The 23,547-nt window shown below is 44.4% G+C and overlaps 1 protein-coding gene across 1 annotated transcript in view; it reads right to left on the reverse strand.

The window, feature by feature from the left end:
• Positions 1-23,547, reverse strand: part of LOC141176270 (cartilage oligomeric matrix protein-like) — a 1,029,762-nt gene that overhangs the window by 128,717 nt on the left and 877,498 nt on the right. The gene's annotated exons all lie outside the window — the stretch shown is intronic.

The raw sequence follows: 23,547 nt of genomic DNA on the forward strand, positions 1-23,547 counted from the left end.
GCACTCCAATGCCCCTTGGAAGTGACATGGAGGCCAGAGGGCCTTAACTAAACCATTTTTTCCATTTATAGCAACTGGGTCTCCTGTACACTGTTGGCCTAAGCAGTGAATGGAAGGCTTTCCAAAAATTATGAGGAACTGCAATGCCCCTTGAAACAGACGTGGATTACAGCATACTAAAAACCTTCTACCCATTATTGGGGAGTGGGTCTCACTTAGTGTTCAATGCCTATGCATTGAAAAGGAAAAGCTGACTAAAATTTGGAGGAAATGCAATGCCCGTTGGAAGAGTCGTGGAGGTTAGAGGTAATTAAAAACAACATTTCAATGCCCCTTGGAAGAGCTGTGGAGTTCAGAGTGCTTTAACAAGACGGTTTTAATGCCCCTTGGAAGAAACGTGGAGGTCACAGTGGAATAAAAAGACAATATCAATGCCCCTTGGAAGAGTGGTAGAGGTCCCAGTGGAATAAAAAGACAATATCAATGCCCCTTGGAAGAGTGGTGGAGGTCACAGTGGAATAAAAAGACAATATCAATGCCCCTTGGTAGAGTGTGGAGGTCCCAGTGGAATAAAAAGACAAGATTAATGACCCTTGGAAGAGACGTGGAGGTCAAAGTAGCTTAAAAAGATGATTTTAATGCCCGTTGGAAGAGACGTGGAGTTCAGAGTGGTTTAACAAGATGGTTTTAATGCCCCTTGGAAGAGACGTGGAGGTCACAGTAGCTTAACAAGACGGTTTTAATGCCCCTTGGAAGAGACATGGAGGTCCCAGTGGAATAAAAATACAATATCAATGACCCTTGGAAGAGACGTGGAGGTCACAGTAGCTTAACAAGACGATTTTAATGCCCCTTACAAGAGCCATGCAGTAGAGCGTATTAAAAACATTATTCCCATTATTGGGGAGTGGGTCTCCCATAGTCTTTGCCTATGCCTTACAAGAAAAATCTGCTAAAAATTAGGACGGAGGAACTTGTAATGCTGGCAACATGGACCACGGTCACCCTGGTGGTATAGTGGTGGTGGAGGCTGAGGATAAGGAGAAGAGCAAAAAACAGCCAAAATGAGGAAGCATATACCCATGTGTGGGTGTGAAGCGGTGCATGGGAATACACCTCCCGAAATAGCACAATGGATTTGACTTTATGTTACTCTGCTGTCATATGGTGGTGATGAGAAGTCTGGCCCAATCCAGCCCTTGTTCATTTTGATAAGGGTCAGCTTGTCAGCATTGTCAGTTGACAGGCGAGTGCGCTTATCAGTTATAATTCCCCCAGCGGCATTAAAAACACGCTCCGATAACACGCTAGCGGCAGGGCAGGCCACGACCTCCAAGGTGTACAGAGCGAGTTCATTCCAAGTGTCCAGCTTGGATACCCAATAATTAAAAGGCACAGAAGAATCACAGAGGACGCTGGTACGGTCGGCAAGGTACTCCCTCACCATCTTTTGAAACTTTCCACTCCTTGTGAGAGTACCCCGCGCCTCAGGGCCTGTAAGCTGGGCGGGTGTCAGAAAACTGTCCCAGAACGTTGACAGCGTTCCCCTGCCTCTGCTGGATTGGAGTTGTGTCTCTCTCGCCTGTATGCCTTGGTTGGGCAATGAACTGTGACCTCTGCCGCTAGCGTGTTCAGATGGGAATTTTTTTAACAGTTCTGCAGCAAGGGCCTTCTGGTACTGCCCCATTTTTGTAGACCTCTCCACATCAGAAATAAGGGAGTGAAAGTTCTCCTTGTAGCGCGGGTCTAAAAGTGTCACCAACCAGTAATGACTGTCACCCAACATTTTGACAACGCGAGGGTCATGGTTAAGGCAGCGTAACATAAAGTCAGCCATTCGTGCCAGACTGGTAACGGACAAGACTTCCGTGTCTTCACCAAGATGATGACTGACCATGCTCTCTTCCTCCTCCTCCTCCTCCTCCTCCCCCTCTCTGTCCTCAGGCCACCCATGCTGAACCGATGGTATGACAGTTGTACAGGTACTACCGTCTACAGCGCATGATACCAGCTCCTGTTCTTCCTCCTCCTCCTCATTGTCCCCCAATGAATGTCGGGATGAGATGAGGCTGGGCTGTGTGTAATCGCCCGCTACGACTTCTTGATCCATCTCATCATACTCTGGCTGCAATGCCTCCTCTTTAATTCTCTTCAGAGAGCATTACAAAAGACAGACAAGTGAGATGCTGATGCTAATGATGGCGTCATTGCCACTCACCATCTTGGTGGACTCCTCAAAGTTTGTCAGGATGGTACATATGTCAGATATCCAGGTCCACTCCTGAGGTCTTATGTGTGGAGTCTGAACTGAATACCGATGGCCTTGTTGATGCTGGTACTCCAACTGCTCTCTTCTGCTCACAAATCCTTTGCAACATGTGGAGGGTAGAGTTCCAACATGTTGGGACATCACACACCAGTCGGTTTGCCTGAAGCTGCAAATGCTGCTGCAACACAGCAAGGGCGGCGGAAGCTGTAGCCGACTTCCGAAAATGAGCTGACAGGCGGCGTACTTTGACAAGCAGATCTGGCAACTCGGGGAACGATTTAAGAAACAGCTGAACCACGATGTTAAGCACATGAGCCAGGCATGGTACGTGTGTGATCTCGCCTCGCCTCGCCTCAGAGCTGCCACCAGGTTACGGCCATTGTCACACACGACCATGCCTGGATGTAGGTTCAGCGGTCTCAGCCACAGATCTGCCTGCTCTTTCACAGCTGTTCACAACTCACATGCAGTGTGAGGTTTATCACCTAAGCTTATGAGTTTCAGCACAGCCTGTTGCCGCTTGGCTGAGGCAGTACTGCAGTGCTTCCAGCTTTTAACTGATGTGGTGATATCTGAGATGGAGGCTGAACATGAGGAGGAGAAAGAGGATGATGCGCAGGAGCTGTACACTATGGGGGCTAACTCTGACTGACATAGGGCCCGCAATCCTCGGTGTGGGGAGGATGTGTTCCGTCCCAAGGTCGACTGGGTCCCGGAATCCACTATGATTACTCAGTGTGCCGTCAGGGAGATATACCGTCCCTGGCCACAAGCACTTGTCCACGTGTCCGTTGTCAGGTAGACTCTCCCAATAACTGCATTGTTGAGGGCACAGCAGATGTTTTGGGACATGTGCTTGTGTAGTGCAGGGATGGCAAAACGGGCAAAATAGTGTCGGCTGGGGACTGAGTACCGAGGGACGGACATCGCCATAAGGTTGCGGAAGGATTCCGTCTCCGCCAGCCTAAAAGGCAGCATTTCCAAAGCAAGCAGTCATGAAATGTGCGAATTTAGGATTGTGGCCTGTGGGGCGTTGGCTGCAAATTTCCGCTTTCGTTCAAAGGTCTGGGATATGGACAATTGAACGCTGCGGTGGGACGTGGACGTTGATGCTGTTTCTTGAGAAACTGCCATAACAAGTGAAGACTGAGAGGAGGGGGCATCTTTGCATGCAGTATGGACAGGGGATTGCTTTGCACGTACAACAGGGGGTTCTCTTACACGCACAACAGCAGAAGAAGCAGTGGTAACACCCGCTGACACTGGTCATGGACCCTGGGGTTCGCCCCACAAAGTCGGGTGCTTTGCTGACATGTGCCTGATCATGCTGGTGGTGGTCAGGCTGGTAGTTTTGTCACCCCTGCTGATGCTGGCCTGGCAGGTGGTACAAATGCCCTTTTTGGGGTTATCAGCAGAGTCTTTAAAAAAATTCTAGACTCTGGAAGACCTTCCGGTTGAACTGGCAACGTCCCTCGTGTTGGTGTTACAGGGAACGGTTGCCCGCCTTCTGTCTGCGGCCACCACACTGCTTCTTCCTGCCTGTTGGGGTACTGTGCCTCCCTCCCCCTGTGTGCTGCTGGCCTCGCTCTGCGTGTCCTCCTGCCACGTTCGGTCAGTTACTAGATCATCCACCACCTCCTCCTCTTCCACTTCTGCACCACGGTCCTCCTCCTCACTTCGTGGCAATTGTGTCACGTCACTGTCCACCTCTTGTGACAAATTGCCAGCATCGTCTTCCTGTGGCCGTGGCTGTTCAAATATTTGGCCATCGCTACATGGGATCTCCTTTTCCACCACTTCAAGCGGAGCAGGCGAGTGGCCCAAATATGGAAATGGACCAGTGAACAGCTCTTTAGAGTGTCCAACTGTGGGATCAGTTGCTGTCTGATGACACTTGGCATGGTGGGAGGAAGGAGCATCAGGGTGAGGAGGAGTATGCGGTCGAGACTCATGGCTACAAAGACTTGACCGTGTGGAAGACAGACCGGAGGTGGTGGTGCCCATGTGACTGGAAGTATTATCTGTTATCCAATTAATAACCTGTTCACACTCATCAGTTCGCAAAAGTGGTGTTGTTGTGCGCTTCCCTAGTAATTCGGTCAAGAACTGGGAGCGAGAAGTTGTGGCTGTTGGTTGTGGCACATTTTCACCTTGGCTACGGCCCCGTCCTCTGCACGCACCATCACCAGAACGTCCAGTTCCACATCCCTTGCCACGCGCCTTGCCCATTGTAAATGAAGTAAAATAGCTTACACTCGCACTATCAAACTATCAATGGCAAAAGGGTAATAAAAAGGAGATTAGAACCGTGGAAGAGGAAAACCACAGTTCTATTTCTCTGGCCTACACCAGACTCTTTTAAACAGATATATTTGTGTCTTACCAGTCAGTGAGACACTCAAACTGTTTTTTTTTTATGTAAAAAAAGGTGGATTACACCCAGATTTGAACCGTGGAAGAGGAAAAACATAGTTCTAATTTCTTGGCACATACCAGACTTTTTTAAATAGATATATTTGTGTCTGAACAGTCAGCGAGACACTCAAACTGTTTTTTTTATGGAAAAAAAGGCAAAAAGGTGGATAATACAGAGATTTGAACCGTGGAACTGCAAAACCACAGTTCTAGTTATTTGGCCTACACCAGACTCTTTTAAACAGATATATTTGTGTCTGAACACTCACAGACACACTCAACTTTTTTTTGAGGGGGAAAAAATACCAAAAGGTTAATAAGACGGGTATTTGTACAATCTGACTGAGGAAAAAAAAAAAGAGGATTTAGATGAAAAAAAAAAGGATCTTTCCTGGCCCTTGAGACCTGGGGCTAAGTCTAGCAATTTGAGCAGCAGCAGCACACAGGACTGTAATGCAGTGTTTGTTGGTATAACCACTGCGTCTCCTATACAGCCTGCCTGCCTGCCTGATATCTGGGATGGATATTAGTCCTCAGAAGGACTGTTTGTTTGATTTTGCAGGCTTTAGAGACCCTACACTACCTATTTCGCAGTATAAATCTCTCCCTAACTCAGCAGCACTCTCCCTACACTGTCTGATCCGGTTTTAAATACTCGAGGTGACGCTGTGCGGCCAGCCAATCACTGTAATGCCCACAACTAACATGGCTGCGGCATTACAGTGACTGGCTGGCAATCCTAGCATGTTCATTCACTCTGAAAATAAAATTATTGACCACCCAGGTCACATACACAGTTAATTCTCTAGAATGGAACATTCCAAATCTGTTCAATGTCTCCAATAGTAGATCATATAGGACAAATGACGTACAAGAACATAATTATACAAAAGATACAAAGTTTATTGTCAATATAGAGTTTAAAAATGACATACTTAGTGAGCAAAGCAGCGTAAATACATTAGTGGTAAGCTCTAAAAAATATCCAGGACTGAAAAAACCACATGATACAAAGCTAGTATGAAGAGTCGCTAAAATGGAACGAATGCAAATATGGATATGTCAAACATATACCATGACCCAGCTGATAGCATAGAGACTATCAGGGAAGCTCCAATGAGCCGCTAAAGTGCACAGTGCATGACTGGAACCAAAGAAAAAAATCTCCATTTAGCATTCAGAGGTACATGAGGAATTCATGTTACTCACGTGTGTGTTTGTCAATGTGTCAGTCCAGGTATCGTCACCCCTACGCGCGTTTCAGCGCTGTGCCTTCTTCTGGGGCTCAACACTAGTCTAGTCTCATCTTATACATCGACACATAGATAATGGTCTGGTACCATTATAATAGCTGTAGTAAAGCATTCATTAACCCACACTTGATAGTATCACAATGTTATTAACAATATTGCAATGTTAATGGGTTCTTTTTCGAAGAATATGTATAAATCGTTCTTGACACCAGGGTAGTCTTAGTTTTTCTTTCTTTAAGAATATAATAGCTATGTTGGATGTATTGTATCATTCTGAGTTATGTATAAACAGACATATATAAATTTGAATAATAAGTCTTCTAATTACTCAATTGTCCCATAAGCCTCACAAAAGAATACGGACTTGTGGAATTTAAGTTTATACAATTAACTCATTATACAAACTTCCTGTTGTATTATTATTACTATGATGAGCGTGTCTACGTTATATTGGTTATATATAAATTGTGTAAGTTTTTTGTTTAATAAACAAATTTAAAAAACAAATAAGGATTGTAAAACGAGTAGTTGATTGAAAGTAAGTGGAGGCCTGCCAGTCTGGGAGACCTACTGCTACAGGCAACACACATGAAGGAGACCCAACCAGGAGTCTCCCCATTTCCAAAAATTAGGGACTGACACAACAAAAGTGGCATCAATTTTAGTAGAGTAGAAATAGTATAATTAGGACTGACACCTCTTACACAACACCCAACCCAGCAGATGGAGACCCAACGGGAGAGTTCACATTTCCCTAAATTAGAGGCTAACACCACCAAAGTAGCATCAATTTCAGTAGAGTAGAACTAGTATAATGGGGACCGACACTTCTTCCCCTACAGCCAACCCAGCAGATGGAGACCCAACCATGAGTGTTCATATTTCCCTAAATTAGGGGTTGACACCATAAAAGTGGCATCAGTTTCAGCAGAGTATAATTAGGACCTACACCTCTTCCATTGCCAACAAAGCCGATGGAGACCCAACCAGGAGTCTCCACATTCCCAAAAATTAGGGACTGACACCACTAAAGTGGCATCAATTTCACCAGAGTAGAAATAGTATAATTAGGACTGACACCTCTTCCACTACAACCAATCTAGCGGATGGAGACCCAACCAGGAGTTTTGTTCACATTTCTCTAAAATTAGGGGCTGATACCACTAAAGTGGCATCAATTTCAGTAGAGTAGAAATAGCATAATTAGGACCCACACCTCTTCAACTACAGCCAACCCAGTAGATGAAGACCCAACAAGCTAAGTGTGGTCGCACTAGTGACTTGTATAAAGGTAAAATTATGTTCTCCTCATGAGCATCTATGCCTCTTTTAATGCATCCCATTATTTTATTTGCCTTTGCAGCAGCTGCCTGACACTGGCCACCAAACGTAAACTTGTTGTCCACCAATACACCCAGGTCTTTTTCAGCGACAGTTTTGCCAAGTGTTTTACAATTGAGCATATAATTATACATTTTATTTCCTCTACCCAAGTGCATTACCTTACATTTATCCCCATTAAAGCTCATTTGCCATTTATTAGCCCAAGCTTCTAGTTTACATAGATCCTCCTGTAATATAAAATTATCCTCCTCTGTATTGATTACCCTGCAGAGTTTAGTGTCATCTGCAAAAATTTAAATACTACTCTGTATGCCCCCTACAAGGTCATTAATAAATATGTTAAAAAGAAGAGGACCCAATACTGACCCCTGTGGTACCCCACTGTTAACTGAGACCCAGTCTGAGTGTGTTCCATTAATAACCACCCTTTGTTTCCTATCACTGAGCCAGTTCTTAACCCACATACATATATTTTCCCCTCTCCCCATTGTTCTCATTTTATGCATTAACCTTTTGTGTGGAACCGTATCAAAAGCTTTTGAAAAGTCCATATACACAACATCCACTGCATTTCCTTGGTCCAGTCCGGAACTTGCCTACTCATAAAAGATGATCAGATTAGTTTGACACGACAGGTCCCTCGTAAACCCATGTTGATATTGGGTCATGAGGTTATTCTTCTCCAGATACTCTAGTATAGCATCTCTTAGGAAACCCTCCAGGATTTTACCCACAGTAGGGGTTAAGCTTACTGGCATATAATTTCCAAGTTCGGTTTTTGTCTCCTTTTTGAATATTGGCACCACATTTGCTATACACCAGTTCTGTGGTACAGATCCTGTTATTATGGAATCTTTAAAGATTAAAAATAATGGTCTATCTATGAAGTTACTTAATTCCTGCAGTACTCACGGGAGTATCCCATCCGGTCCTGGGGATTTGTCAACTTTAGTGATTTTTAGACGCCGCCTACTTCCTGCTGGGTTAAGCAAGTGACATTTAATGGAGAATTTTTGTCATCACTAATCATGTTTTCTGTCATGCCATTTTCTTGTGTAAATACTGTTGAAAAAAAATCATTTAGCATATTGGCTTTTTCCTCATCTTCATCCACCATTTCACCCAGACTATTTTTAAGGGGGCCAACACTATCATTTTTTAGTTTTTTACTATTTATGTAGTTATAGAATATTTTGGGATCATTTTTACTTTCTCTGGCAATGAGTCCCTCTGTCTCAATCTTTGCTGCCTTGATTTGGTTTTTACAGAATTTATTTAATTTTCTGTATTTATTTAATGCCTCATCACTACCCACTTGCTTTAGTTCTCTAAATGCTTTTTTTTGTCACTTATTGCACCCCTTACAGCTCTATTTAGCCAAAGTGGTTTCCTCCTATTTCTAGCATGATTATTCTCATAGGGTATATATTTTGCACAGGTGCTATTCAGGATGCTAATAAATGTCTCCCACTTGCTTTGTGCAGTTTTATGTCTCAGGATATCGTCCCAGTTTATTGCACTAAGATCATCTCTCAACCGTTGGAAATTTGCCTTCCTGAAGTTTAGTGTCCTTTGTAACCCCTCTACTACACATCTTATTAAAGGTTACATGAAAACGTATTATTTTGTGATCACTATTACCCAAGTGACCCCCAACTTGTATATTTGATATGCGGTGTGGCCTGTTGGTTAATATTAGGTCTAGCAGTGCCCCCGTTCTTGTTGGGTCCTGAACCAGTTGTGAAAGGTAATTGTCTCTCAAAGTTGTCAAAAACCTATTACCTTTGCTTGAACTACAGGTTTCTGCTCCCTAATGTATTTCAGGGTAGTTGAAGTCCCCCATAATAATGACTTCTCCTTGAGTCGCTGCTTCATCTATTTGCTTTATGAGGATATTCTCCGCTGCTTCCATTATTTTTGGAGACTTATAACAAACCCTATTAGTAATTTATTATTTTTTCCCCCTCCCCATATCTCCACCCACAGGGACTCTACATTTTCATTAGATTCACATATATTCTCACGCAAGATGGGTTTTAAGGATGATTTTACATATAAACACACCCCCTCCCCCTCGCTTGTTTGTACGTTCATTTCCGAACAGACTATAGCCCTATAAATTAACTGCCCAGTCATGGCTCTCGTCCAGCCATGTCTCAGATATCCCCACCATGTCATAATTATTTTCCAATAAAATTAATTCTAAATCCTCCATTTTGTTGGTGAGGCTTCTGGCATTAGTGTACATGCATTTTATGTATCTCTCTGTACCTCTATTCCTTCTTACTATATTGACTCTTCTAACCCCACCCCTAATTTCTTTATTTGTGCCCAGGTCACTATCTGCACTATCTTCCCCACCTATAAAATGAATACCCTCCCCCCCAATCCCTAGTTTAAACACTCCTCCAACCTTCTAGCCATTTTTTCCCCCAGCACAGCTGCCCTCTCCCCATTGAGGTGCAGCCCTAGTGTAGAACCTGTAGCCAACTGAGAAGTCGGCCCAGTTCTCCAGGAACCCAAACCCCTCCTTCCTACACCAGTTCCTGAGCCATTTATTTATCTCCCTAATCTGCCATTGCCTCTCTGGCACGTGGTACAGGTAGTATTTCAGAGAATACCACCTTGGAGGTCCTTACTTTAAGCTTGCAGCCTAATTCCCTGAAATCATCTTTAAGGACCTTCCACCTACCTCTAACTTTGTCATGTGTGCCAATGTGCACCATTACCGCTTGGTTCTCACCAGCCCCTCCCAGTAATCTGTCAACCCGATCAGCGATGTTCCGGACTCGAGCGCCAGGTAGACAGCACACTGTTCGACGATCCCTGTCTTTGTGACAGATTGTCCTATCTGTTCCCCTAATAATTGAGTCCCCCACTACCAGCACCTGCCTGGCCTGCCCTGCTCTCCTATTTCCCTCCTTACTGGAGCTGACACTCCTCCGGCTTTCAGAGGACATGCTTTGCTGCAGCAGTGCTACCCCTATACAGACACCCCCCTCATCTGCCAACTTTTATTGGGGTGTGCCAGATCAGGACTAGCCTCGCTGGCACTCTTCCCTCTACCCACCCTTCTAACTGTCACCCAGCTAGATGCCTCACTGTCCTGCAGCTCCCTACTACCACCCTCCCCCACATCTACCCCAGTGAGGAGCTGCTCAGTGAGCAGCAGACTCCTTTCCATATTGTCAATGGATCTCAGTGTTGCCAGCTGTTTATTTAGATCCAGCACCTGGGCTTCCAAATGCACAACATGCACACATCTCGCACAGCAGTATGCCTCCACGACCGTCTGTTCACGGATTGCATACATGTGGCAAGATGTACACTGGATAGCATTGTCAATAATGGAGCTCATTTCCTAATGGGGATTGCCCTAGACAAGTGTTAAGTAAAAAGAAAAGTAAAGAATTAATAAAATACAGACAGCAATTCAGTCCAAATTCCTCCCTTCCAAACTCCCTGAATCCAAAGTCACTGAAAAACAAGTCACACACTTACTTCCATTTGCACTTACACTCCGGTCACACTCAGCTCGTTCACACTCGCTAAGGAAGAAGATTTAACCCCTTTACCCCCGAGGGTGGTTTGTATGTTAATGACCAGGCCAATTTTTACAATTCTGACCACTGTCACTTTATGAGGTAATTACTTTGGAACGCTTCAACGGATCCCCCTGATTCTGAGAAAGTTTTTTTCGTGACATATTGTACTTCATGATTGTGGTAAAATTTCTTCGATATCACTTGCGTTTATTTGTGAAAAAAATGGAAATTTGGTGAAAATTTTTAAAATTTTGCAATTTTCAAAATTTGAATTTTTATGCCCTTAAATCAGAGAGATATGTCACATCAAAGAGTTAATAAATAACATTTCCCACATGTCTACTTTACATCAGCACAATTTTGCAACCAAATTTTTTTTTTGTTAGGGAGCTATAAGGGTTAAAAGTTGACCAGCGATTTCTCATTTTTCCAACAAAATTTACAAAACCATTTTTTAGGGACCACATCACGTTTGAAGTCACTTTGAGAGGTCTTTATGACAGAAAATACCCAAAAGTGACACCATTCTAAAAACTGCACCCCTCAAGGTGCTCAAAACCACATTCAAGAACTTTATTAACCCTTCAGGTGCTTCACAGGAATTTTTGGAATGTGGAAGAAAAAAATGAACATTTAACTTTTTTCACAAAAATGTTACTTTAGACCCAATTTTTTTTATTTTTGCAGGAGTAACAGGAAAAAATGGACCCCAAAATTTGTTGTGCAATTTCCCCTGGGAACGCAGATACCCCATATGTGGGGAAAAACCACTGTTTGGGCGCACGGCAGGGCTTGGAAGGGAAGGAGCGCCATTTGACTTTTTGATTGGTGTCCGCTAACAATTTGACTGGAAAATCGGCTCAAATTGTTAGCGGACACCATGTTGCGTTTGGAGAGCCCCTGATGTGCCTAAACAGTGGAGCTTCTACACAAGTGACCCCATAGATGCATAGTGAGCACTTGGAACCCTCAGGTGCTTCACAAATTGATTCGTAAAAATGAAAAAGTGGAAAAAAAATGGGTTCAAAATGTTCACTATACCCCTTAATAAAATCCTTAAGGGGTATAGTTTCCAAAATGGGGTCACTTGTGGGGGGTTTCCACTGTTTAGGCACATCAGGGGCTCTCCAAACGCAACATGGTGTCCGCTAACAATTTGAGCCGATTTTCCATTCAAATTGTTTGCGGACACCATGTTGCGTTAGGAGAGCCCCTGATGTGCCTAAACAGTGGAGCTCCCCCACAAGTGACCCCATTTTGGAAACTATACCCCTTAAGGATTTTATTAAGGGGTATAGTGAACATTTTGAACCCAGAGGTACGACACAGAATTTGATAACATTAGGTCATCATATTGAATAAGTTGTCATTACTCTTGAGCGCACGTGCTCGCTACTTGAGTTTGCATCGGGTACTCAGGTATGCACCATGTATCACGGGTGCTCAAGTGAAATGCTCGAGTCCCCGCCCGCATGTTTCACGGTTATTAGACACCCCCAAAAAAACATGCGAGGATCGCTCGTGCATGGCAGGCAATCCCCGCGAGGTTTTTTTGGCCGCAAAGTATATGGGGCGGAGACTCGAGCACCCGCGATACTCAGTGCATACCCGAGCACCCGATGCAAACTCAAGTAGCGAGCACTTGCGTTCAACACTAGTTGCCATATCGTCATCTTTTTTTTTTTTTTTACTTTTGAAAAAAAAAACAACCCCAACCCTAACATTAGCACAACCCCAACCCCTGCCCTAGCATTTATTTTTTACGCCGTTCCTCGTGCAGTATAAGTGATGAGATTACTTATTCTTCGGGTCGGTGAGATTACAGCGATACCAGAATCATATCGGGTTTTTATGATTGACAGCTGTCACACACTAAAAGACACATATTTTGTAAAATCTAGTTTTTGCATCGCCATATTTTGGCCGACAGAGTCATGTGATGGCTTGTTTTTTGCGGGATGAGTTGACGTTTTTATTGGTGCCATTTTCAAGCATGTGACAATTTTTGATCGCTTTCTATTCCAGCTTTTGGGAGGCAGAATGAGCAAAAACCAACAATTGAGGATTTTTTTTTATTTTTTTTTTTATTCTGCTCCGGTTGTGGTAAAATTGATAAAGTAGCTTTATTCTTCGGGTCAGTACGTTTACAGCGGTACCACATTTATATCGTTTTTTATGTTTTGGGGCTTTTACACAATAAAAGCTATTTTATAGAAAAAATTATTTTTTTGCATCGCTTTATTCTGAGAGCTGTAACTTTTAGATTTTTCGGATGATGGAGCTGTATGGTGGCTTGTTTTTTGCAGGACGAGATGACGTTTTCAGCGGTACCATTTTTATTTAGATTCGTCTTTTTGATCGCGTGTTATTCCATTTTTTGTTTGGCGATGTGATGATAAAGCATTGTTTTTTTTTTTTTTTACCGTGTTTACTGAAGGGGTTAACTAGTGGAACAGTTTTATAGGCCAGGTCGTTACGGACACAGCGATACCAAATATGTGTACTCTTATTGTTTTTTTTTTTTTTTTCATAATAATATTTATTGATGGGTACATTATATTTTTTTTTTTAGTGGATTATTATTTTTTATTTTTTTTATATTTTTACAATTTTTTTAAAACATTTTTTTCACTTTCTGGGAGTTTTTACACTTTTTTTTACTTTGTCCCACTGTGGGACTTTCACTTTTTTTATTCTGATCGCCTGCACAGCATAGGGATGGAGCACCATCCCTGTGCCATGCAGGCAGTCAGTGCTGGACAGGGAGAAGATAGTTTGGAGATGCACTGCGCATGTCCAAACAATCTTACTGCTGTCTGGTGACCCAGATGTTGTCATGACGACATTGGGTCGTCATGGCAACACCCGGGAAGCCGCGGCAGACAGCGCTGGAGGCCGGAAGAGGAGGTGAGTATACCGATCACCTCCCCTTGCCTCCGCAACGCTGCGATCGACTTCGATCACAGCATTGCGGGGGTAAATGTGCTGGGAGCGGTGCAGGACCGCTCCCTGCACATAGTACCGGGTGTCAGCTGTGACAATCAGCTGACACTCGGCGGCGATCGCGCCCGCACAGCCTGTCATGGGCTTTAACCCCTTAAGCCCCGGAGCATTTTTCGTTTTTGCATTTTCGTTTTTGCTCCCCTTGTTCCCAGAGCCATAGCGTTTTTATTTTTTGGTCAATATGGCCATGTGAGGGCTTATTTTTTGCGGGACGAGTTGTACTTTTCAACGCCATTACTAGTTTTATCATATCCTGTACGGGAAAACAGGAAAAAAATTCCAAGTGCGGTAAAATTGCAAAAAAAGTGCAATACCCCAGTTGTTTTTTATTTATTTTTTTTACCATGTTCACTGAATGCTAAAACTGACCTGCCCTTCTTATTCTACAGGTCATTACGAGTTCATAGACACCAAACATGTATAGGTTCTTTTATATTTAAGTGGTGAAAAAAAATTCCAAAATTTGGTAAAAAAAAAAATAAAAAAATAGCGCCATTTTCAAAGACCCGTAGCGTCTCCATTTTTCGTGATCTGGGGCTGGTTGATGGCTTATTTTTTGCGTGCCAGGCTGATGTTTTTATTGATAACATTTGGGGTAGATCCGATGTTTTGATCGCCCGTTATTGCATTTTATTGCAATTTTGCGGCGACCAAAAAACGTAATTCTGGCGTTTAGAATTTTTTTCTCGCTACGCCGTTTACCGATCGGAATAATTCTTTTTTTATTTTGATAGATCGGGCGATTCTGAACGCGGCGATACCAAATATGTGTATGTGGGGTTTTTTTTTATATATTTTATTTTGAATGGGGCGAAAGGGGGGTGATTTAAACTTTTATATTTTTTTATTTTTTTTTATATTTTTAAAAACTTTTTTTTTTTACTTTTTGCATGCTTCTATAGTCTCCATAGGAGACTAGAAGCAGCAACTGTCCGATCGCCTCTGCTACATAAAGGGGACCAGCAGATCCCCTGCATGCAGCAGAAATGGTCCTGTGCTATGAGCGCCGACCACTAGGTGGCGCTCATAGCGACAAGATCATGACAACCACAGGCGTCTGCTGCAGACCCTGGGTTGTCATGCACGCCCATCGGCGACCCGCGATCACGTGACGGGGTCGCCGGTGGGCGGGGCTTATGACGCGCTACCCGGAAGCGCGCGTTAAATGCTGCTGTCGGAGATTGACAGCAGCATTTAACTGGTTAACAGCCGCGGGTGGATCACGATTCCACCCGCGGCTGTTGCGGGCACATGTCAGCTGTAAGAATCAGCTGACATGTGCTCGGTTCAGTGAGGGCTCAGCGCCGGAGCCCTCACTGAACCGGAGGTACGCAGATATGCGTACTAATACGTCCCCGGTAGTTAAGGGGTTAAAGGGGTTAAAGAGGGGGTTTTTTTGTTTTTTTTCCCTTTTAGCAGCAATCCACCCTACAGCTCAATGCACTACCAAAGGACTATCAAAGGATTCTCATTGAATACTTTGTTCTGTACAAAGTTGATTGTTCACACAAAAATCATCAATGGAAATCAAATTTATTAACCAATGGAAGCCTGGATTGGAGTCACCCCCAAAATTAAAGTGAAAAAACACACTACAGGCTGATCCAACTTTCATGTAATGTCCTTAAAACAAGTCAAAATGAGGCTCAGTATTATCTGTGGCCTCCACATGCCTGTATGACCTCCCTACAACGCCTGGACATGCTCTTAATGAGGTTGCGGATGGTCTCCTGTGGGATCTCCTCCCAGACCTTGACTAAAGCATCCGCCAACTCCTGGACAGTCTCTCGTGCAACGTGACGTTGGTGGATGGAGCGAGACATGACGTCCCAGATGTGCTCAATCGGATTCAGGTCTGAGGAACGAGCAGGCCAGTCCATAGCTTCAATGCCTTCATCTTGCAGGAACTGCTGACACACTCCAGCCACATGAGGTCTGGCATTGTCCTGCATTAGGAGGAACCCAGGGTCAACCGCACCAGCATATGGTCTCGCAAGGGGTCTGAGGATCTCATCTCGGTACCTAATGGCTGTCAGGCTACCTCTGTCGAGCACATGGTGGGCTGTGCGGCCCTCCAAAGAAATGCCACCCCACACCATTACTAACCCACTGCCAAACCGGTCATGCTGAAGGATGTTGCAGGCAGTAGATCACTCTCCGCGGCGTCTCCAGACTATGTCACGTCTGTCACATGTGCTCAGTGTGAACCTGCTTTCATCTGTGAAGAGCACAGGGCGCCAGTGGTGACTTTGCCAATCCTGGTGTTCTGTGGCAAATGCCAAGCATCCTGCACGGTGATGGGCTGTGAGCAGAACCCCCATCTGTGGACGTTGGGCCCTCATATCACCCTCATGGAGTCGAATTCTAACCATTTGTGCAGACACATGCACATTTGTGGCCTGCTGGATGTCATTTTTCAGGGCCCTGGCAGTGCTCCTCCTGCTCCTCCTTGCACAAAGGCGAAGGTAGCGGTCCTGCTGCTGGCTTGTCTCCTGGTATACTGGCCTGTCTCCTGGTAGCACCACCAGCCTCTGGACTCTACCCTGACAGACACAGCAAACCTTCTTGCCACAGCTCGCAGTGATGTGCCATCCTGGATGAGCTGCACTACCTGAGCAACTTCTGTGGGTTGTAGAGTCCGTCTCATGCTACCATGAGTGTGAAAGCACAACCAACATTCAAAAGTGACCAAAACATCAGCCAGAAAGCATTGGTACTGAGATGTGATCTGTGGTCCCCACCTGCAGAACCATTAATTTATTGAGTGTGTCTTGATAATTTCCAATAATTTCCGTCTATTCTATTTGTACAACAGCATGTGAAATTGATTGTCAATCAGTGTTGCTTCCCAAGTGGACAGTTTGATTTCACAGAAGCTTGATTTACTTGGAGTTATATTCTATTGTTTAAGTGTTCCCTTTATTTTTTTGAGCAGTGTAAATATATTATATATACAGTATACATATTTATATATATTGTGACAGAGTCACTGTTATATGCGAGGGGAGGTATGTGTCACTCAGGATGTTCTGCTGTGTGAACTAAGACCTACTGAATTTCTGCCAGCATGTTATATGCTGGGGGGGTTAACTCTTTTAAAGGGTGTGGTTTTATGGGAATGACCTAGAGATGGGAGGGAAGTCATTCCCCATACCTCCCCTCAGGGTGTGGCTGAGCAAGCTTTAAATGTTCAGTCCTGTTTTTTTTTCTCTGTTGTGTTTGGAGAGGCAAGGTCTCCAGACTGGACATCCATAGCTCAGGAAGGAGCTGAATGCTGGACATAACCTGTGTGGGCGAACCGCACACACACATATGGACTGTGCTAGCGTTTATTTTTTGTTTTGTTGTTTTTCCAGTTGTGCCTTGTTTATTTTGGCTGGAGTTGCAGGGCTTTATGCTATATAATAAAGCCTGTAGAGAAAACCCGGTTCCTGAGTCTACTTCCAGAAGCAGAGCGAGTCATCCTGACATTCTTGTCAAGGAGTGTGTATGTTCTCCCAGTGTTTGCATGGGTTTCCTTCTGGTTCTCCGGTTTCCTCCCACACTGCAAAGACATACTGATAGGGAATTTAGATTGTAAGCCCCAATGGGGACAGTGCCAATATTGTCTGTGAAGCACTGTGGAATTAATGGCGCTATATAAGTGAGTAAAATAAATAAATTATAAACCTCTTTTGAAGTAGACTAACAGTTAACATATGGTGTAGTGAGGAATCTTAATTAAAATGCAGGAAGCTCCAAATGTCTTTTGAAGCAGAGGACCCCTGAAAGTGCCAAGCAGGATACCTGTTGAGAGGAAGACTGAGATTTATAGATTGGAGGGAAGACAAGCAGGAAATGGGACATCTACAATAGGCAGTTGGGCAGTTATGAATATTGAGGTTTGTGTAAATGTGATATTGATGGGACATACTGTTAAGTGTTGGGTGTTTTCTGGATCTGAAATGGGTTCAGAGTCATTAGTGGATTCTGTGGTCTCCCATTCTGGTCCAGCCAGGGCAGATTCTGCTCAGCATCATCATTGGTCACAATGCCTAGCTGGTGCACGAGATGTACAGGTTGTCTCTTGGGTCTTTATTCCTAGCAACATAAAGGATAGGTTACGGAGGGAAACAGGGCTGCTACAGCCTAAGTCCAGGATTTACTGCACTGAGTATGCCCGTGACATAGCGGACCGTGATTGGTGATTTGGGAGTCAGCTGATCCGGTGACCTGGCACCGCCTGATTGGTCGCGGGTGACATCACCAATAATGCGATGGTGGGCAGGGCTTAATCTTTAAATAGCCCGCCCACAAACATGGCGGCGCGCTCTGATCATTGAGCTGTGATGGTGTTATTGTGTGGGCGCTTGGTCGTTTGGGCTCCACGTGTGCTATTGCTGTTATAGCTTCTGACAGGCAGGTTTAGTGGGGGATAGGCAGCCTTAGATGGAGGGAGGCGGGTAGCTTCGTCTGACAGTCTGGCTCCGACAAGGGGGTCGCTATACACCCCGAGTAGACTGCAGACTCCGTATTCCCGACACCGCCTGTTAGCTACGTGGAGAGATATGCCTCAGTCTGGTAGCACGCCGGCTGGGAGCACGTATACGCCGGCGTGAATCACACATGCTTCCTAGTCTAGTGCCTGCTGCGTAGTCCCTGTGCAGTAAACAGGGCTATGGATACATTATTTGTCGCACATCTCTCGTGCAGTTAACGGAGATAGTGCGAATCCCTTTTCCAGTTCCGGTGTGCAGTAACACGGAAGGGATTGTTATTTCAGTTGGTTGTTTTACCTTCTTACCTGAAAGGTGTTCGGCCGCAGTCCTCCAGGCTGCATCGCGGACCCCGGGTTCGGTTGCTTTCTATTATTATTAAAGTTGTTTGCAACCGTCCCCTTAACACATACATTTTCAGCTTCAGGAATAATCAGGGAAGAATATGCATATTTTCTCATAACTTCAACACCTGCCTATATACCCCAAATCAATAGTAATCAGATCACTGACACCAGCCATGTCATGTGTCTTATCTATGGAAAGGTAAAATCCCGATAAAAAATATGACAGTGATATCGAACGTCTGTAATCTTCAGAGGCAAAAATATCCCATAAGTTGGGAATTTGATAATATCATGAAGGGGGAGAACATCCCACATTCCGGCCCATGTGAGGTCATCCGGGAGGTGTTTGGGTGTAACATAGGTGCTGATAAAAGGTCAAGGCAAATTATGATCTGAGTTCCTGCACAGAGATACATCTCAGTGTAAGCATAATCCCCGTTCACTGGACGTTTCCAATTGAAGTGCTGTCCTTCACTAAGCTGAATAATCTCTGTGATCAGCACAGTAAGTTTCTTTCGTTATTCCTTTTTATTTTATGTAATTACATAAGCTGTATTGTTTTGTCCTCTTTGTAAAATCTTTTTTTATAAACGCTGCCTATCGTTCTGAATTGCATATAAAATTTAATAGTTCTGTTCCTTTTGTTCTGTAAATCGCACCTCGAATCTATACACTACCAGAAATCAGGCATCCAGTCAGCTTGTATAAATGACTGGTGGTGGCAGTGAGTAGTCTTGGGTTTACATGGAGTTTGCAGTGACCGTACTGGGGGTATATATGCTGTAAGGCGGCAGTGTTCACACCGTGCAGTAACTGAGGCAGTGACCCAAGTAAGTCCAATATAAGCAGCTTTTATTCAGCAGACACACGGGAAAACAGAAAAGTCCTCTGGTTCGCAGCCGGGTTAACACAAGTCCATAACAATGGTTGCCGGGGGCAACGGCTGCGCCAGGCCGCTCAGAGCCTGACGGGTGCAGAGCCTTCCCAGGCGTGGGTTCAGCTACTCACAAGTCTTCCGAGCTTTCCTGCTATGCTCCTAGCAGATCCCAACACTGAACAACACTAATCCTTAATGCAGGGTTTTTAAAGGACCTGTGGCAAGAGCCACTGGAAAACCTGGGTTGGAGGGAGGAGCCCGCCCCACTGCCTTCCTGTAGCCTCCTCCAAGAAATGAAGGCCCTGCCGGGTTTTACTTAATCTGCCTTAGCCAGATAGCCTGACCAGGTCAATGCTCACCTTCATTCCTGCATTGCAGCCGCAGCTGTGTCTTTGGCTGCAATGCATACCAACAGGTTTAATAGGTCTCTGTACATATTCTGGGGGCTATATAACGTCCCTTGTATACGATCCCAATCACTGCCTCACAACACATATTCCATGCTTTGGAACCGGAGGTGTATATACCATACGCTCACTGTTAGTTTCCCAATAACCAGCCTATTAGTGGAAACAGCCTGTGGCCTCCTCCATTAATCATCAGTCAAAGTGGCATCAATTTCACCAGAGTAAAAATAGTATAATGGGGACAAACACCTCTTCCACTACAGCCAACCCAGCAGATGGAGACCCAATCATGAGTCTTCACAGTTTCAAAATTTATTGTTAACATCTGTAGTAGCTGCAAAAGCAGGTACAGAAGCTACAACAAATATATCACAGACCGCAATTACATGAGATCAATACAGCACACTAAAAACTACACCATTGCCTAGTCTGCAAAGTCTGCACACCCAAAGTGTTGCACCGGAATATGCTGCGACCCTGCTCTTCCATAGCGGAGGACTGTAATGGGAATGAGTCCCAAACAGAAGTGGCTGAAGTCCCACAAAGGGGGGCCTTGGAAGATGAGGAAGGATGGTCTGCAGTGTTCTTGGGTCCACCAGAACCTCCCGATGCCGCTCTCGTGTGGGACAGAGAATGAACTGGTAGGTGATTTACGATCCCCAGTGATCGATTCTTCGGGGACTCTGGAGGTGCCTTTGCAAGAGGAGCTCTGCAGAACTCACCAGGCCAATGGTGGGATACCTGCTAACCGGTATGCACAGGATGAATTTGTCTGGTCTCAGATACAGCAGAAAAACCCAGGAGTCCACTCAACTCTTGTCTGAACTTGGGTTACCTGTGAAGAAATGTCAAACCGGCTAGGATTCCACTCGCCCGGGTACTGGCGAGCAAAAGGGGGAGAAAAATGTAATATAAGCCAGCAAAATCTCAGAACTCTTGCTGGATGTGTCATTAATGAGGAAAGACTGCCATCTGCTGGCCTGGCAAAACTGAGCAGAGCCAAGTTGTGCTTGAAGATTTGAAGGGGGAGTAAATTGAGATGCTGGACCTGATCAGGTGACCTACAGGAGGGATTTCCTGATATAAAAGTCCTGCGCTCCAAACCGCAGACAGATTTGGCACAAAGCTGCAGAACAGAGCAGATGTGTTCAAGAGGTTCCGCAGAGCTCAGCATCACAGGCCTCAGCCGGAGGTCCACGTCACCTAAGTGCCAGACGCCGCCTGATAAGGTCCGGACCCCTCACAGAAGTGCCCTGAATTCTGCGCATGTTGGTCAGAGCCAGGACCTGCGCTCTGCACTGATTAAGTTCCCAGGATTTGATGTTGCCTTTTAAGAGCCAAGGTCTGGACCCCCTGCCCCAAGCCTGAGAGACTACCGTTAACAGTCAAGCCGAGAACAGCTGAAAGAAGACTGACAGGAGAGGCGTGCCAGTGATAGAAGAGGAAAAGCGCGAGCAGGGCCATCACTTCCAGCTTTCAATTATGGTACTGGGGACAGTTGGGATTAGAATTTCACGTTGGGTAGGGGCTGGCTGGTCCATGGGAGGCTCAACGGGACTTGATTGCTTATATCCGAAAGAGACTTGCGGCCTGTCGGGAATAACCGGTGACCACCACTATGGCCATACAGAGAGGAAGAGAACTTACATGGTGACTCCCATGACTGGGTGCACCGCATTACAGAAAAGAACTTTACTGTTACTTACTGAAAGACTTATTTTTGTTATTTCAAGTTACTGTTGATTCTAATTGTTACCTAACCCTTAAAAATAATTGTTATATATAAAGTGGTTATATCAACCCCTGACTGTTTGCTCCTCATGTCTCTGTGCGTTGCATTCCGGCATGTTACAAAAGTAGAATATATGGTCAAAAAATTTTTCAAGCTGAGATGTAGCCTGCTGTATGATGTTAGTAACAGAAGAAATTAGATTTTTTACTATGGACGAAGACTGTATACAGTAGAATATATGCGCCCAAAAATTTCAAGCTGAGATGTTGCCTGCTGTATCACGTTAACAGAAGAAATTTCATTTTTTACTGTGGACAAGCTCTGCATACAGTAGAATAAATGCCACAACAAATTTCAAGCTGAAATGTGACCTGTTATACTGTATGTATCACGATAGTAACAGAAAAAAAAATAGATTTTTTTTTACTGTGGAGCCCTGGATACAGCTGAGTCTCAGCGCAAAAGAATTACAAGGTCAGATGTGGCTTGCTTAATGTAGCTCGGTCGGAACAGAAAAAATTAGAGTTTCAAAGGTGTACTCGTGCATGGAGCACAATATAAGCAGTGAACAACAGAGTTCTATGCTGAAATGTGCCCTGCTTTCTCTGTCTGGACCTCACTAATAGCAAAAACGATTGATATGATGCAAGGTTGATTTCCCAGTCACACAGAATCCTATCTATCTAAACTATCTGCCTTACAAGCAACCACCTAGCTAACTATCTAAAATATCTCAGTGGATATTGTGGATGGTTCCTGATTGGCTTGCCGCAATCTGCACACAAGTTAAGGAAAAAAAATTATATTACCAGCACGCCGCTACTCTTACCTCTCCCCATATCAAACACATCATTATACAGCACCACTATCCTATCCAAAGTGATAAAAATATTGTAGTGGAAAGGTGATCATTTCCCACACTTTACCGATTTTTGGCGATTTTAAATAAAAACGCTTGGGTGTCCGATCACGAATCCAAATGTGCAACAATTGTGCCAAATTTGAAATTGGCGAATGTCTTCTGAACATGTTTGCTCATCTCTAGTCTCTATTTTAATGCGTTTTCACATGACCGCTGACGTCATGGAAGGTCCTTTTACATTACCGGTACCCGCCACGGAGTCAGCAGCGACGCCGGGAGCAGAGCGGGGGCCATCGGAAGAGAAGTATAAGGTTATTTTTTATTTTAATACTTTTTTTACTTACAGGTACTACGGTACCCAGGTCTGGAGGAGAGTCTCCTCTTCTCCAGACCCTGGTACCATCTGCGCATTAATCGCATTGTGCGATCCAATGCAAGTCAATGGCGGCGATTTCGGACTAGAATTGGTCTTGCTGCGTTTTTTACCGCAATGCGAATTTGCAGCGAAAATTTCCGCATGATGTGCACAGCACATGCGGATTTGCATTGCAATAAATGGCAGACCTATTACAAGCGATTTTAATGCATTTTTGCAGCGAAAATACGCTGCAAAAACCCATTAAAATCACTTTGTGTGCACATGGCCTTAACGCTGTGTGCACATGGCCTTAACGCTCCACTACAAAGGGGATAATGGCTAACATATATTTGCATATAGCTGTAGTGTGGGCCCCTAGAGTCAATTTCTCCTGTAGGCTCTACACACCTCATTCTGACCATGTGTACACAGGTTTATGCTGAAGAACAACTATAAAATGTCTTACTGTTTCACCTTTTCATGGAAAAATGGTCAAAATGAATAAATTCTTCAAATATGGAGGAGAGGTTGTTTTGGTGATCTAATATAAAATGAATTAAACATGTGATATTGTTCTCGTGTATTACAGTTTTTTATTTTTTCTTCTTGAGAAGGAAAACATATGTGTATATTTTTGCTTATAAGGTATTGAACTGATTA

The sequence above is a fragment of the Phyllobates terribilis genome, unplaced genomic scaffold (assembly GCF_046119375.1).
Source record: "Phyllobates terribilis strain yellow unplaced genomic scaffold, ASM4611937v1 Scaffold_22__1_contigs__length_20350403, whole genome shotgun sequence".
Taxonomy (NCBI): Eukaryota; Metazoa; Chordata; class Amphibia; order Anura; family Dendrobatidae; genus Phyllobates; species Phyllobates terribilis.